Consider the following 15,691-nt stretch of genomic DNA (forward strand, 5'->3'; position numbering starts at 1 on the left):
CATGCAATTGCTAAGAGTGAGTTTCAGCTTGAGGCTCTCTCATCTTTACATATTTGGTTGAATCATTTTTAAGCAGATCTTTCCGTCGCTCGGGACACATTTGTTGTAAAAAGTGTCATAAAAATGTAGAGTATCAGCTGTGCTCTAATCATATGGGTAGCAATTTACTTTGGTACATCTCCTTTGATAATCAATGATGTGTGCAGATGTGCACAAATCTGTATAATGGAAATATCTTTTATTCCTTTTCCTTAAATAAAGGTACTCAATGCTTTGTTAAGCAATAAAGATAAGCAAAAGCCACAGATTGTTTTGGAAACAAGTTTTTGTACTGTTGAATTGAAAAAAGGTGGCTTTTTCTGGAGATAAATAGAATGTTTAATTTAGTCCATTTAAGGAGCCTATTACTTGATAGTTGAATGATGAGTCCAAAGTAATGTCTGCCTGCTGTTACTTTCAGATTGTTTCCCTGGTGTTTACTAACAGCCATCTGTTTCCCTTAAATTATATATGAGGCCAATAATGATTTATTTCTCTCTGCAGGCACTGTAGCTATGAATGTGACCACTGCATAGAAAAAAGAAGAGACAGAGAAAAAACAAGGAACCTGCGAAAGCTAAGCAGAAAGAAGACAATTTCTGATTCACTGAGGCAGTGCAATTTCCCAAGTACAGTGTTTGCTGTTGAGTCTGGACACTTAACTGCTTTTCCCAGTTTTACCAATAAGTAAATGTGAGACCATGTGCACTTCAATTCCCCTGCTCTGCATGTTACATTCTCCTTTTGTAAAGGGGTACAAAGTCTATAGATAAAAGCAATACATAAGAGCTAGGTATTATTTATTAAATGGCAAAGATGGTGATGATAGTATCTTATCCCTCCAGCACCCAGGATGTTGCAGAAATTAGACCACTAATGTGGATCTAATCTAGGCCAAGGTATCCATGAGTTTGGGATGTTTTCACCTTTCTCAGTATTTTAGAGCTGCCCATCAGTACTGATTTCTGAAGGAAGTACAATCTTATAATAAAGTCAATTTCCAATTTACACACAGTTGTTGTGGTACTGCCTTCATTGTGAGATCCCAGCACATGACAGACAACTAGTATTATGAATATCCTTCCTTTGCCCTGGACTTTTCTCAGTTCCTGCCATAATCAGTTGTATTTCTTCTTTTACTTTCAGTTGAACTTTCTCATCAAACAGAAAAGTTCACCATTAAAAAAAAAAAAAACAACTCTACCACTTTCCTTTTTATTATCATAATTGCAGGCCTTCCACAACCCTCCTTCCTTTCTTGATCCTGATTGCTGAAATTGTTATTTATTTTTCTGGGCAACTAAGAGTTAAAAGGAAAGCAAATGCAAGTGAATTATGGGAGTTGTAGGCCAGATGAATCATGTGAGTTGTAGTAAAACCTCTTCAATATAGTCCTATGTAATGGCTGCCTATGCTGAGGTAATGTACTTTTCCCCTCTGTGGGATATGCTTATTTCTTAACTCATGTATATACAGTCCCTGAGGGTGAGCGATAGGAGAACAGTGATCCAGAGTCTGGCACTAAGTGGCTGGTAGGACCAGGCAGAGTCAGTTCTGACAAGTTCTTGCAAAGGGCAAAGTAACTTTCTTTTATTTTCACTTTGCCACTTGTTGCTACTGCTCCTTTCCCTTTGGTGTGTGTTGTTGCTGTTGCCTTTGCAGGCAAAACCCCATGACAGGGCAATCCACGCTGTACGAGCTCTTGATTTGGGAAGGACATTTTCTAACTTCAGCAATATCTTGGCCACCTGCCTACTTCCCTGACTCTCCTAGTTTCGTTTGTTTCAGCTGAGAAAAAAGAAGTGTGGGGCAGAGGGCCAACTTTTCTGCCTCGCTCAACTTTTGGGAAGTTTCACAAGTTGGCAAGAGTCAAAGTTGTTTCCTAGCAGAATTTCCAGCGTGTTGTATAATCTGGTTGCCTCGTTCAGAAGGAGCCTACAATAACCAGCTTCTGTCAGAGCAGCTGACAATCATTTTTCATGCGTGGCTTAGCCCATTTCAGGAAGCAGCATAAACAAGGAGTGAAGATGTGTCACGCAATGGATTATCATGCAAGATGCGAACTGCTATTTCAAGCTCTTGCGCTTTTCTCCCTTCCTTCCTGCTGCCTCTGTCTCGTCTGTCCCTGCTTCTGCATCTGGCTCTCTCTCTTTCATGCTGTCACCCTGCTCTACCCTTAGCCTGGGAAGCGCTTTCTCTAACAGGACAATACTGTAACCTGTATCTGGACTGTGAACTCTCTTGTGCAGGGAACTTTTTTATATTCTGAAAACGCAAATAACAACAGCGGCATTTCCCCCAAATATGGCCTTTTCTTCAAAATCCTGAATTCTCTTTAATTGCCCACAATCTTCTCTTTGGAAGAGAGTTGTACAAATTCCCTGAAAATGCAAGTGAGTTTGGATGACTGCAGAAAACAAGGCAAATGTAAAGTGCCACACCAGCCCACCCCCACCCTACATTTCTAAAATGCTGACATGTAAGTATTTTTCAGGGATCTAATCCTACTGTCCTTGTTTAGGCAAATCTCCTGTCAATGACAGTGAAGGTTTTGCCTGAGCAAATATAGCAGGGTTTGTCTCCAGAATATCTGGGCATGTAACTGTAGCACCCCAAAAATACTTGTCCCGGTAATTCGTGCCTGAGAGGTGTGAAAAACTGGCATCATTCTGGGATGGTAATCCCTTTTGCACTTTGGGTCCTTGTTAACTAGAACCCCCTTTTGCAGCTGGCCCACATGGGATAGAGTTATATTACCCGTTAGGAAAAGAATCGGGGCTGGTGAATTCATCACACTTTGAACAGCAGATTGAGAATTTATGCCCGATTCTCCTTTCACAATATTTTAATATCCAAGAAACTCCATAAAGTTAGCTTAGAGCTGTTATTGATTGCATACAGGCTTGTTTAGCATATAGAGTTATTCAGGAATAAATACTGCACTTTACACTCATGCCCTACCTTCGTCTGAATTAACTTTCAAGTGTAGACAGGTACCACAGGAGAGGAGCATTGAGCCCTTAATCTTTCTTATTCTAAAGCATATAGTTCTGCAGTTTATATAATTCTATGACTATATAAGTTTTCTTATTATCACTTCATCATTTGAGATAGATTGGGTTTTCCTTCAGTTACACAAAAAGTGAATCTATATAATCAGTAACACTACATTGTTTGGTGAACTGTATTGCAACCACATATTTTTTATTTTTGACTCATCATAAGCTGAATATTTAATGAAGAAGATAAAACAACTTCCAGTGGGCAGTTTATATTTTAAAGATGAATAGATTTAAGAATAAATGTTAATTACCTAGCTATATTACTATTTAGAAGAGGGCCTTCTTGAAATTTTCCAGTCATTGTAAAATATTATATTTCTTTGAGGAATATTTGCTGTTGTGAAAAGTAACACCTAAGATTACTAGAAAAGGAAAAGATTACAGAAAAAGTGGCTTTATATGGTGTGTGGGTTTTTTGTTTTGTTTTTTACTTTGTTCATTTCACGGTTTCCTCTACATTGGTGGTTCTCAACCTTTTTAGACTCAAAGCACCCTTTGTTAGATCTGAGGCACTCAGAAAATGCCTGCTTAGTTTTAACTTGTTTTATAACTACAGAAAAATAGTAGAGCAGTTCTCCTGTTGCAAATAACTCAGAAAGACCACAATGGGACTTAGGAGGACTTTTAACACTAGGACTTTTAACACTAGAAGGAGTTCCTATTTGAAATCTCTGGATTTGTCTTGTGACTCACATTTGCACACTTAACTAACATTGCCACAGCACCTTGGTTGATAATCACTTCTCTACAAAGTCAGTTGGATAGTCATGGCACATGAGAGTCCTTTATACAGGGCCTTGGTGTGCACCACTTTGGACAGTTCAATTTACGCTGCATCTTTAAGATCCTGATCTTGTAAAAGTTTTATGTACGTATTAAAGTCTTTTCAGAATCAGTCAGTAATGCTGCAACCCAAGGGAAAAGACCCATTACAAATTCAAACAAATGGGATTGTAAAGCCAAAGGAATCGACAGACTTCAAGGGAAAGTTGGTATCTAAAACTCAGGTTTTATTTTATAAGTTGATTGCATGTTGACATTTTCATTTTAAGAGAATGCCATTAAGTAAAGATGTTAAACATCCTAGCCTTTATTATTAGTACAGTTTAGAGTGCTAAAACAAAGGGACTATATTAATTACATCAATCATATGGCTAATATCCCATTATAATTAATCATGGCAATAATTAATAAGATCATTATTTATTATTTATTGTATTAATAAAGGCTTAATAGTTCATTTACTTGGTTATATTATGTATAATCAATATAAATATATTTCTTTTAATGAACAATGAAAGGAGACTAGATCTTTCAGTTCCACTTTGCTTTCTAAGCCAGTCATATTTAGGTTCTCATGTGTGGTCACTCAGCTGTTTTTCTGGATTCTGAAAATTGTGGAGAGGTAGTTATTCATGTAAGTCTGAAGTCAGGCAGAGGGTAAGGCACCGCTGCACCTTAAAGGCTGAATTAGAGATTAAAATTTACGGAGAATATTTAACTCTAAATAGTAGGTTTTGATTTAAATATAATATAAAGGGAAACACGTCCATTAGTAATTAAATTGGAGGAAGAGGAGAACATAGTTCAGCCAAAATCTCCAGAACTGAATGGCTAGGGACAGAAATTGCATGTGAACCGGTATCAGTGATCAGAAACTGGTTCAAATCTGTAATGCAACAGAAGTTCAGAGCACATAAACCACTTTCAAAGTGGCTGCAACCGGTTTAAGATAAACCTGGATGGATATAGGATCAGACTTAACTGATTTAGATTAAGCTGGCTTTCTCAAAATGATTTCTGTTTAGACAGATCACAATGGATCCATATCACATTGAACCATGGGTCCAGGCCAACCTAACCCAGAATTAAGTTGTCTGTCTGGCCGTCTAGTCAGAGAAAATGAAGTGATAACCAGTCTTGTATGGATCCTTTTCCCCAATGCCTTTGCATTTTGATTTTGTAATCCAAAACAACAAATAAAATGGAAGGCCACAACTGACCACTACTGGAAAACCTACTGGGACAACAGAGTGCAATGGGAGCAATTCATACTTCCTGACTTTACCACAAACCCATGGAGTTGTGGGTGGAAAGACAGAAGAAGAGGGCTGCTAGTAACCTTCTAGTCCTTGTGACAGTCTGATTCACTCCACACTCAGAGCTCTTTGAAAATCTGTCATTTGTTAACTTCCTTCTAATATATTGCCTCTTACTTACCAGGCTTATGCTCTGGGAGGTTGGGTAGGACCCACGCTTGTAATTTTTTTACTATAGCTTGCTATCAGTTTTTTGCAGAGTTCTGTATAATATAAGGAGTATGAACTCGGGGCCCATTCATCATGTCCATTGCCATCTTCCTGAGAGCACACAGACATTTCCCAGAGTCCATCTGACAATATTTCAAAGCATTAAATAGTGGCCAATCTTTCAGCACCTCTGAAATTCATTTTTGGAAGGGTATGCTATAGCGACAGTAGATAGTTGAGTAAAAATAGTAATAATGACTCTCTTCTCAGCAAACAAAGTGGGTATCAATAGTTATTATTTTTTCTTTTTTTATAATATCCAAAAGTATAAAATATGTCATTACAAAGAAATAGGCTCCAGTTCTCAAGAGTGGCTAATGATCTTGGGTGCTTTGGTCTGTCAAAGCCTAATGTCAAACTCTGGAAGGGAGCCTAAACAGTCACCTGTAGAAAATTCAGTCCAAGTTATGCTGTGTATGTTTTACCCTTATTAGCTTGTGTCCTACTAAAATGGGACAACGCATAGAATATGCATTCATGTCTTATAATAAGCAACAAATAGTCTATAAGCCCTTTTAAGGTATCTCAAAGTGGGGCACTCTGAATTATTAGTAGGTGCTTTCAAAAAGGTGGGCCACTTACCACATCTATCTGGGTATCTTTGTGGCGTGTGTTACTACAGTATCTCATTGCTGACAATATGGTCTCTGCATCTGGAGAGCTTGATGTTAAAAGTGGACATGAGGTAATAAAGGAGGTATCAAAGTAGCTAAGTGAGGTTAAGAAAGAGAGATCAGGTTTTACAACACGATAAATCAGGTAGTTACTCAGAAAGGTTTGTGTGCATCACAGTAAAGCAAATACTCTGACTCACTGTATAACCATTATGACAAACACGGGTCCGAAAGCTGATTTAGCGTGATGAGAAGGTAGTGGCCTTCCATAAACAGCTCTGAAAGGTATGCAAGGTGAAGGTGGTAGTATGGAGGTATGTTTAGGAACAGTACATTGGTGAAGTGTGGACAGCACAGTGATAGCATCTCATATGAGCTGAGGTCAAATGAGCTTGCTAAGAGTAATACCAGTGTAGTTCCTTCAGACAAAGAGCCTTCTGCTCTCTATAAACTGGCTACTTCCTCTAGTATTTAACCTCTCTCATCATCAAACAGTGTTGCCTTTGTCTGTTTGCCTGAAAGGGTAATTTTGCTTATTACTTAATTTTATTACTGGGATGAGGAGCATTAGTGACAAAACACTGTACGTTGCAAATCATGGAGGGATCATTATAGTATAGCAGCCTTGTTTAATTTATTATTTTGAGAGGTTTTAACTTGACTTTGGACTTGGGAGTATTGGGCCTGTTTCAGTGTGGAAGCATAAAAATGTTGTGGTTTGTTGCTTTTTTTCCTTTTTTCCAACGTTCTTCCACTCACCGTCCTCCTCCATGGTGATAATGAGATTCATATAAACTGTACTCCACCCTGTTTTATTTTACCAGTGGCACACTGGTACCTTTAAAAATAAAAAAGACAAGTTATTTGGGTGAAGAAACTGCAATTCAGATTCTTCCTTTATAATTTTTGTCCTGTATTTGAATTTTTAAAATGGCAAAAATTATACTTTGGATAGATGTGTGTGTGTGTATGCAACAATTATTGTACTAACTGTATATATATGATGATAGTTGTGCATGTAGTGACAACACTGTATATTGTCCCTGAATAGTAGTTTCATTCTTCAGTCATCTGTTTCCTTAGAAGATAAGATCGTGGCAATGAAGTTGTATGTTAATGGAAACAGTTCTTAGCTATTAACAAAATATTCCTGTACAATATTCTGTTTAGCAGTTATACTTTGGCAAGTTTCATTTTGGTAACTGCGTTAATATTCTGTGATATTTCAGTAGTTATGGTTTTTTGTGTGCACACATTTCTGCAAGAATCTCATTTTATTAAAAAAAGGATAATCCTGAGTTCTCAAAGAGCATGTGGGGAAAAGCTCATTCTTATATTTTCTCTGCTTCTCCAAGGCCCAACAGGAGTATAACAGCCCAGGGAACTTATTTCTGTAACTGAAATCAGCAGATCAGATCGTCTTACTGAACAAATCCTCTCCCTTTGTTTTCAACCAATTTCACCCACTCATTCTACTTTCTTCTTGAGCAAAATCGTGCTTTAAAATCCTCAGATATAATCTTTCATTGACATGCAGACTTAAAGCTGTTCCTGCATCAGCATGCCTTATTTAGGTACAAGGCAGGGCAAGACAACACCTTAAAGCTATCCTGACCTACCTTCTACCTGACTTCAGACTAATATGCCTAACTACCGTGCCCTATTTAGTGAAACAGGCATTTTATCAGAAATCTTATTATCTTCTGTTAAAGCATAATGGGATGAGTTTCCCCTTTTTTGTGAAAAGGGTTAATGTTACTATCACTATTGCAGTTTAGCTCAAATTCTTAGTAAAAGCCAACAGTGTTCATTGGCAGACAAGGTTATTTGGGTAAATGTGATATCTTTTATTAGCCCACTGAGTAGTTGGAAAAATTGTTCTTTGCAAGCTCTCTTCAGGCATAGGGAGAGTCTGCTCATATTTATCTGTTCTCTAGGGCTGAACAGAAGCCAATGCAGGTCTGTGAAAATATAAATGCTTGGCAGGGAAGATCAGAGGGGATAAGAGTTAATGCTATGTCCTTAGAATAACAGGCTGCAACCAACACCCCCAAAACAGTGTTAATTAGCATTTGTAAATGTACCAAGAAAATTGAGCAAGCAAGCTGGAGATAGTTATACCATCCCCCTGAAGCAAGATAGCTTCAGAAAAATAGATAACTGTTTGTTTCCTTTAGTGTCAATGTTTTTACCATGGAATCATTATCATGAAGTATTTAGCTTAGGGTCTTCCCAAGAGTTAAAGTTCTTTCCCTCGCTACTTTCTTCAGCATTTCAGTGAGATGTCTGTTGGGTGACGTTTCTGCATTCCTGTTATTTGTTGTCAGTATGTTCAGACCATGGTAACTAGATTTTTGTGTAACCCCCAGAAGTGGCCTTTGACATTAGAGGTCACAGGAATGAATCTTGATTACCTGGTTTTAGTGGTAATAGCTTTAAAATATTAATGGGGCCATGGGCAGAACAAGGATTTTATAAAAGGAGGTGCAGGACCAACAACTGGTGAGGGTGGCTGTACCCCTGTTCTCAGGTTCCCTCTTCCCACCAGGATGAGCCATGGGAGGAGCAGTCTGGGACTTTTTTTAAGTCCCCAGATCAGGTAAGAATCTTCCCCATGCTTTTCTCAGCACCCACTCCCTTCCCCTTAGTGCTCAGCACCTTCCCCTCGATGCGCAGAACCTGTCCTTTCCCATTCACCCTCTTTCCCCACCTGCCTCTGCCGTTGTACAAGCTGCTGTGCAGTGCCTTACTGCTGGGGACAGGGGTAGTGGCAGGCAAGTTCCCCCTCCCTGAGCCCATTCCCAGGCTGGTACGGGGGGGGAGGGTCAAGCGGGGGGGAGGACCTGTCCATTGCCACCAGGGCTACTGTCCCAGCTGAAGCAGGGCAAGAACAGCCCTGGAGCTTCCCCTGCCCTACGGTGGTAACAGTGGCAGCAGTGGGCAGCAGAGGAGGAGAATAGGAAGGGAAGGGAGATGCCTCTGACCACAGAGGGGAAGGGAGAGGGGAGATTTCTACCTGATTCAGGGTCTTAAAAAAGTCTCTGGCTACTGCTCCCATGGGGTGATCTGAAAGGTGGGTGTGAACGCACCACTGTGTCCTTTTCGGATCCATCCTGGAATGGGGCTAATCACTATAGTAAGAGGATTTGTTTTGGCTCCTTTGGCACATGTGACAGGATTGAATTGCCAGCAGTGAATATGTAAAGGTTTTGCAGTATTAACAGGGTCTGTGTGATGGGTTGCCCTTGTTCCTGTCTGTGAGCAAAGTATAAAGGAATATTAGCTTAAGATAAAATGACACTTCAGCGGAGCCCCCCCCCCATTAATGAACTTTGTCCAAGCATTTTGCTAGTATTATGGGGTGAAAGCAGGCTTGTCTGTATTATTGATGTAATTAAAAACCCATTATATTTTTGATGTTTGGGGGCATCTTCAAGGCTTGTGTATTGTTCGCTGCTGGCAGTCCAGGGTCATAGTCCTAACCTTTCCCGCTGCACCAGCATTGGAAACACTTCTGCTGCCATAGGTGCTGACAGATAAAAGGGGTTGTTGTTTTTCAGAGCACAGTTCTACCATGAATAGGGTTACCATATGTCTGGTTCAAAAAAGAGGACACCTGTCAGGGGGGCACCTCACTTCACCCAAAGCCCCCTGGCACTGCCAGTGCCCCTCACTTTCAACCTGCAGCTCCTCACCAAGCTGCTGCCCCTCACTTCTGACCTGCAGACCCCTGGCCCTGCCTGTGTCCTTCACTCCCAACACACAGTCCCTCATCCCCCCCAGGCTTTGCTGGTGCCCCTCTCTCCAAACCCACAGACCCCAATCCCTGTGCTGACCCTCACTCCTGACCTGCAGACCCCTGGCACTACTGGTGCCTCTTACTCCCAACCCACAGTCCCTTTCCTCCCACCTCCCCCAAGTCATGCTGGTGCCCCTCACTCCTGACCTGCAGTCCCCTGGCACTGACAGTGACCCTCACTCCCGACCCAGAGCCCCCTTCTCCCCTCAGCTGGCTCCAGTTTGTGCGGGCAGTGACAGGGCGAGTCCAGTGCTGGCACGGGCAGGAGTGAAGAGGGGATGCCTGTGGCAATTCCTGTCCTGGGCTGGGGACTTCAGCACCGCACCAGGCACTCTGGCCACAACCCCCTACAGGCAGCATTTCCCAGCTGGCCCAGCCCCATGAGCACAGGCACTGACCATGGTGCCACCAGCATGGACACAGAGCTCCCTGCTGCCCTCAGAGGGTCTCCTCACCCCCTCCCCCTCTGGAAGGGCAGGTGCCTGCCCCTCACCCCTCTAGCCTGCTATAGCCCCAGCACCTGGACAGTTTCCCCCAGTGCTGGCAGCACTGCCCCCATCACATACCCATTCCCTCCACACACCCCTGCCACACAAACAGCCCCCCAGACAGTCCCCAAGCCCTGGCCCTCCAAACCCTGTCCCCCACAGGCTTCCCTGCATCCAGCTGCCGGAGCTGCTTCCATGACCTGCCTGGCTGCATGCCAGCCGCATGTGTGTGTACGTGCAAACGCGCATGTGCCCACTGCCTCCAATCGCCCTCACCCCATTCCCACCAACAGAGCAGAGCAAAATCCCAGACATTGGTTCATATTTCAAAAAACTGCCTGGATGGAGATTGAACTGTGCTCTGAAAAAGAGGGCATGTCCAGGATAATGCAGCTGTATGGTAACCCTAAGCATAAACAATATGCTGTGGATTTCCATAGTACCTGTATGGAGCTAATCAAGCTACGCTGTCTATATTCACTCCTTTTCTTTGTTAGCTGAAGCCCCTTCTGGTGTAAATCCTTTCCTTTGCCAGCCATCTCCCTGTTTAATTGTCAGGATCAACCACACACACTTGTATTTATGTCAGACAGACAGGAAACATAGCTTCCTCTGTACCTCAGTAGGCACACCTTAATGCATGTGTAGAGACAGTGGTGAGCTGCTTATCTCTCTCACTCTGAAAATCAGAGGCCAGATTTGAGTTGGTATAAATCAGTGGAGGAGGGTTGGTCCCATCTTATGGCATTAGATTAGAGGTATTCTGAAGTGCCCATATGCACCAAAATCATCAAAAGCATACTCAGATGCTAGAGTGATGAAAGCAGGCTGTGCCTGTCTATCCTGTAATAAAATTATAGTGTATTAATTCACTTCTTACAATCCTACACGTCAGATAATTTAATGCTTCCATAGTAGTAGTTCTCAACTTTTGTAGACTCAAAGCACCTATCTCTTGTTAAACTCAAGGCACTGCTCCTATGCCAAGCTCTTAATTTTCACTTGTTTTTTGGACTACACAAAAATAATCAAGCAATTCTTCTGTTGCAAGAAGCTCAACAAAATCACAGCAGGTCAAAATGTTTTTAACATTATAGGTTCCTATTAGAAGTCTGGGTTTATCATGTTTGCACACCTGATATTGTGCAGCACTTCATATCACCCTTGAAAGGATCTCAAGGCCCTGTGGTTAAGATTCACTGTTACATAGGAAGACAGGAGTACAAGTAGTAGATTGTATCCTAAAACAGTTAGTGTGAAAATTTTGAGTCAAAGTCTGAGGCAAAAAGTGACATGACATGCATGTCTCTTAGAGACATTTATGGTCCCCTTTGCTAGAGTGCCTCAGATATACTACATCTAGGTGCCTCAGATATACAGCCTTGTGATACCGTGTGAGATAGGAAGTGTAGCTATCCCCCTTTTCCCCATTCCTCCATGGGGAGCTGAGTCAAGGGAATATAAGTAGATTCTTCCCTTGCAGAATAACCCAAGCTAAATCATCCCATCAGCTTCAGGGTTCTGTTCCCATGCATAACCCTTGGACAGATAAAACCTGGAAAGGGACAAACTACAGCTTTGTGGCACCTTTTCCCAAACTCCTGAGACTTGTCTGTGGAGCTTGGATCTTAAGAAGCAGTGAGCCAGGAGTCCAGCAGTCAGAGGGCGAGTCACCTACAGGATGTACAAGGTGCTGCTTCCTGCTGGCTGTGAGAGAACAGGGGTCTGACTCTGCCCTTCGTACCTTCTTCGGAAAGGCTTTTGCTGTTATACTTTTTGCAGTGATTGTTTTGCATCATGTCTCCTGAGCTTTGGAATTGTGATTGTAGCTGCCCCCTGCATCGGGGAAGGACAGGAGACTTCTGGTGATCCCTTTCATCTTCTACCTTCATGCGGGACAAAATGCTAAGTACGTGACTGACTTGCAGCAGAACGCACAGTACCACTGTGGCAATGCCTAGAACAGAACCCACGTCTCCTGACTCCCAGCCCTTTGCATGTGCACTTTGGATGAGAAAGCAAGCAAGCAAGATGCTCTGTTACTGAATATACCCTAACCAAACTCCCCATGTGACCAAGAAACATGGAGATATCATTTTATGCAATCATTAGGAATAATTATATATGAGTCTTGAGAATAAGATTTTGGTAGTATGAAATGAAAGCTAGGCTTGTTCTCTTTCTGAAAATGTCAAAAGATAGGTTGGTTTGCTTCTGTTCTGACCTGCATCAGTTTTTGCTGGAGTAATATTTTTGGCTTCATTGGAGTTACTCTTGTTATATACCATGAGGAGGTTAGAATTAGACCACTAAAACAGAAACTCAGTTAAGGTAAACTGGTGTAGCCCCATTACCATTGATGCAGCTACTTCAGATTACATCAGCAGACATTCTGGCTCATTTTGTTTATTGATGGTGTTGCAGCTTTTACATTGCCCTGATAATAATGGATGCCCAAAGTGGCAAAGGTATATGCTTGTCTTAACTATTATATATTGTTGAATTGTTTATGTAACATCACAAGTATGCCAGGGCCTTCAGAAAAACAACTTCCCATCCCCAGATAGCACACAATAAAATGCATCAGTTTGGTAACACAACAATTAGTGACTAGGCCTGTGCGAGTAGGCAGCTATTCGATCCAGCTTTGGATCTGGCTGCTTCGGATGTCAGTGATCCGATCTGGAGCTCCAAATTGGGTTCCCGTTTCGATCTGTCTGAAGCGGCTCCAAAGCTTTGGAGCCGCCTTGGAGATCCGGCCATAGGGTATAATAGGCAATCAATGAAATAGCTATAACTTTGTTGTTTTTTGTCTGATTTGGATTATATGTGCAGGTGTAGTAGCCTCTGTTGAGAGCATGAAGCATGCCAAGTTTCAAGAAGATCGGTGGGGGGGGTATGGGGGGAACTGCACCCTAAATTGGTGAAAGCAAAACTCATGTTAAGGCCCAGCAGGCTGAAAACTGCAGGGGTGGTGGCCCCTGCTCAGGCCACAAAGCCTGCCAGCTGTCAAGGAGATTGGTGCAGGGCTTCTGGGTTTTGGGCTCTGCACCTCTAGCTGCTGATAGACAAAACTCATGACATGGGTGCTTGTGCAACAGTGTGTTTTGGGGCAGCTGATTATCTGTATTATTTCCTCACCTTAGTTTGTAGTTTTGTAGGTGTTAATCATTGCTCGTTAACTCATTAACACCTACAAAACCACAGACTAAGGAGACCACCCCAGCAGTTTTCATCCCACTGTGCCTTAACACACACAGGGTCATCTATGTCACAAGTTTTTCCTGTCAGCAGCTTGAGGTGCAGTTCCCCCCAAGCTCCTGCACCTATCACCTTGAAACTTGGCAGGCTTTGTGCTCTCAGCAGAGGCTACTACCCCGGCAAGTCTAATCCAAATCAGACAAAAAACAACAAAGTTATAGCTATTTCATTGATTTCCAATTATACCTGTGGCCGGATCTCCGAGGTTGCTCCGAAGCTTTTCCGAAGCAGTTCAGAAGCTCCGAATCACTTTGGAAAGCCTAAAGAAGCCAGCGCTTCAATCCAGATGTGCTGCTTCAGATGCTAAAGCGTCCGAAGCTTCTCTGGATCTGAAGCATGGTCCAAAGCCTCACGCAGCCCTATTAGTGATGGCAGTGGAAATCAATAGATGACAAAAGTTGGCTGTTCTGAGAAATGCCCTCACAAGATTTTTAGCCAGAGTGCTGGGCATAGGACCAACCTACACAAACAAGTTATCAACACTTATGTTTTAAGACGTGTCAGCACTGTGACTCATCTGAATTCTTCCAATACCTTCTGGGCTTTTTCTGTCTAGGTATTCTAGGCATTTTAAGAATGAAAGAGTGCAACACATCCTCAGTTGTCTGATCCCTTGGGTATTCAAATGACAACTTTAAAAACCCCCTAACTTTCAACTTCTGGTATCGCATAACAAACTGTTGTCTTCAGCATTATCTAATACAGTACTTCTGTACTCTAATGTTGTCTAAAGCATTGTAACTTGTAGCTTATTTGTAACTGTTGGGGCATGATTTTGTTTTTTGTAAAGCTTTATTTACTACAGGGTATATATAGCAGGGGTAGGCAACCCCTGGCACAGGTGCCAGAGTGTGGCACTCAAAGGCATTTTGCTTGGCACATGCCTCAGGGCAAACAGCAGCAAAGGGGCCAGGGCTGCATAGTCACAACAAGGATTGGGCCCCTCATGACTTCCCCACCATCCACCCCTGGGACGCCAACAACATTTTACAAGTTGAGGTCACAGGTGTTTTTGGCAGTCTGCCCAAAAATGTTGCTGACCCCGTGTGTATATAATGACCATATTTCCTGTGTCCTAGTAGGACACAGTTCTCCCTGCCCCATTCTCTACTCAGCTGTCTCTGAGCTCTGAGTGTGCCAAGGAACCCTATTATGATCCTATATCTCTGCTCTTAGGTTTGTTACAGCAACTGCTTCACTTATCCCAATGAATTTAGCTACCCAAATGGCTTTTGAGCATGTACTTTCCAAGGGGGTTTGGATAACCAGGGCTGTTATCAATTTGTGCACTTGTTTAATTGGCTAACACCAGTATTTGAGGTGCTGTTATACTTAAACTCCTCATTGTTATAAATATATTAAAATATATCCATATGGTGTCAGATTTTCAGAAACTTCAGCATTGTAGGTGCTGAGATGTTTGGAAAATCTGGCTGTAAGTGTCACCATTGGAGCTGCTATTTGCTCTTTTGGGAAGCTGGCCTTGAGCTTGGTCCCTAAACAGAAGCTGAGACCTTTAGGAATTTCTCCCCAGTTTAAGACAACAAGCAAATCTGACCCTTTGTGTTTATCTAGCTTTGTAAAGTGCCTTGATATCTATGGATGAAAAGTTCTGCAAGGTGTTGCATGTACCATTATTATGATTCACTTGTCATTATGAATGGAACAGAAAGTGGGATACTTAAAAAAAACAAAAACCCTATCATCCAGGGATGCCATGCAAACTTAAAATAACATGTTAGTCTTTCCATCAGGGGTGCCAAACTCACCTGGGGGCCCAGGTTGGATATGAACCTCAGGCTTCCTTGCAGGCTGGATCCAACTCAGGCACAGGGGTCACTGCCATGGCCAGTGCAGTGGTGGTAGGCCCAGTGGTAGTGCAGGGTCTGAGGGCCATGAGGAGTCCTGAGGATGGGGCCCAGGTGCAGAGTGACAGTTTGGGGATGGCAGCTGTGATCCGCGTTCACCACTGAGAGCCATGGCAATAGAGCCAAGGGGCCCAGAATTTTGCAGCAGCCCATGCCCTGCAACTTCCAGTGGCCTATCATCAGCCCAGCAGGCTGGACACAGAGGCTCCACAGGCTGTATGTTTGACACCCCTACGTTACACAGACTGGAA

The 15,691-nt window shown here is 42.4% G+C and overlaps 1 protein-coding gene across 2 annotated transcripts in view; it reads left to right on the forward strand.

The window, feature by feature from the left end:
* Positions 1 to 1,401: 1,401 nt before the first annotated feature.
* The window catches only part of FYCO1 (FYVE and coiled-coil domain containing 1), a 73,504-nt gene continuing 59,214 nt past the window's right edge, over positions 1,402 to 15,691 (forward strand). For both annotated transcript variants that reach the window (XM_019537156.1, XM_019537149.1), the window contains exon 1: positions 1,402 to 1,458. The gene's annotated coding sequence lies outside the window, so the exon portion shown is untranslated. The remainder of the gene's footprint in view (positions 1,459 to 15,691) is intronic.

This window comes from Crocodylus porosus, unplaced genomic scaffold (genome assembly GCF_001723895.1).
Source record: "Crocodylus porosus isolate Cpor-Errol unplaced genomic scaffold, CroPor_comp1, whole genome shotgun sequence".
Classification (NCBI taxonomy): Eukaryota; Metazoa; Chordata; order Crocodylia; family Crocodylidae; genus Crocodylus; species Crocodylus porosus.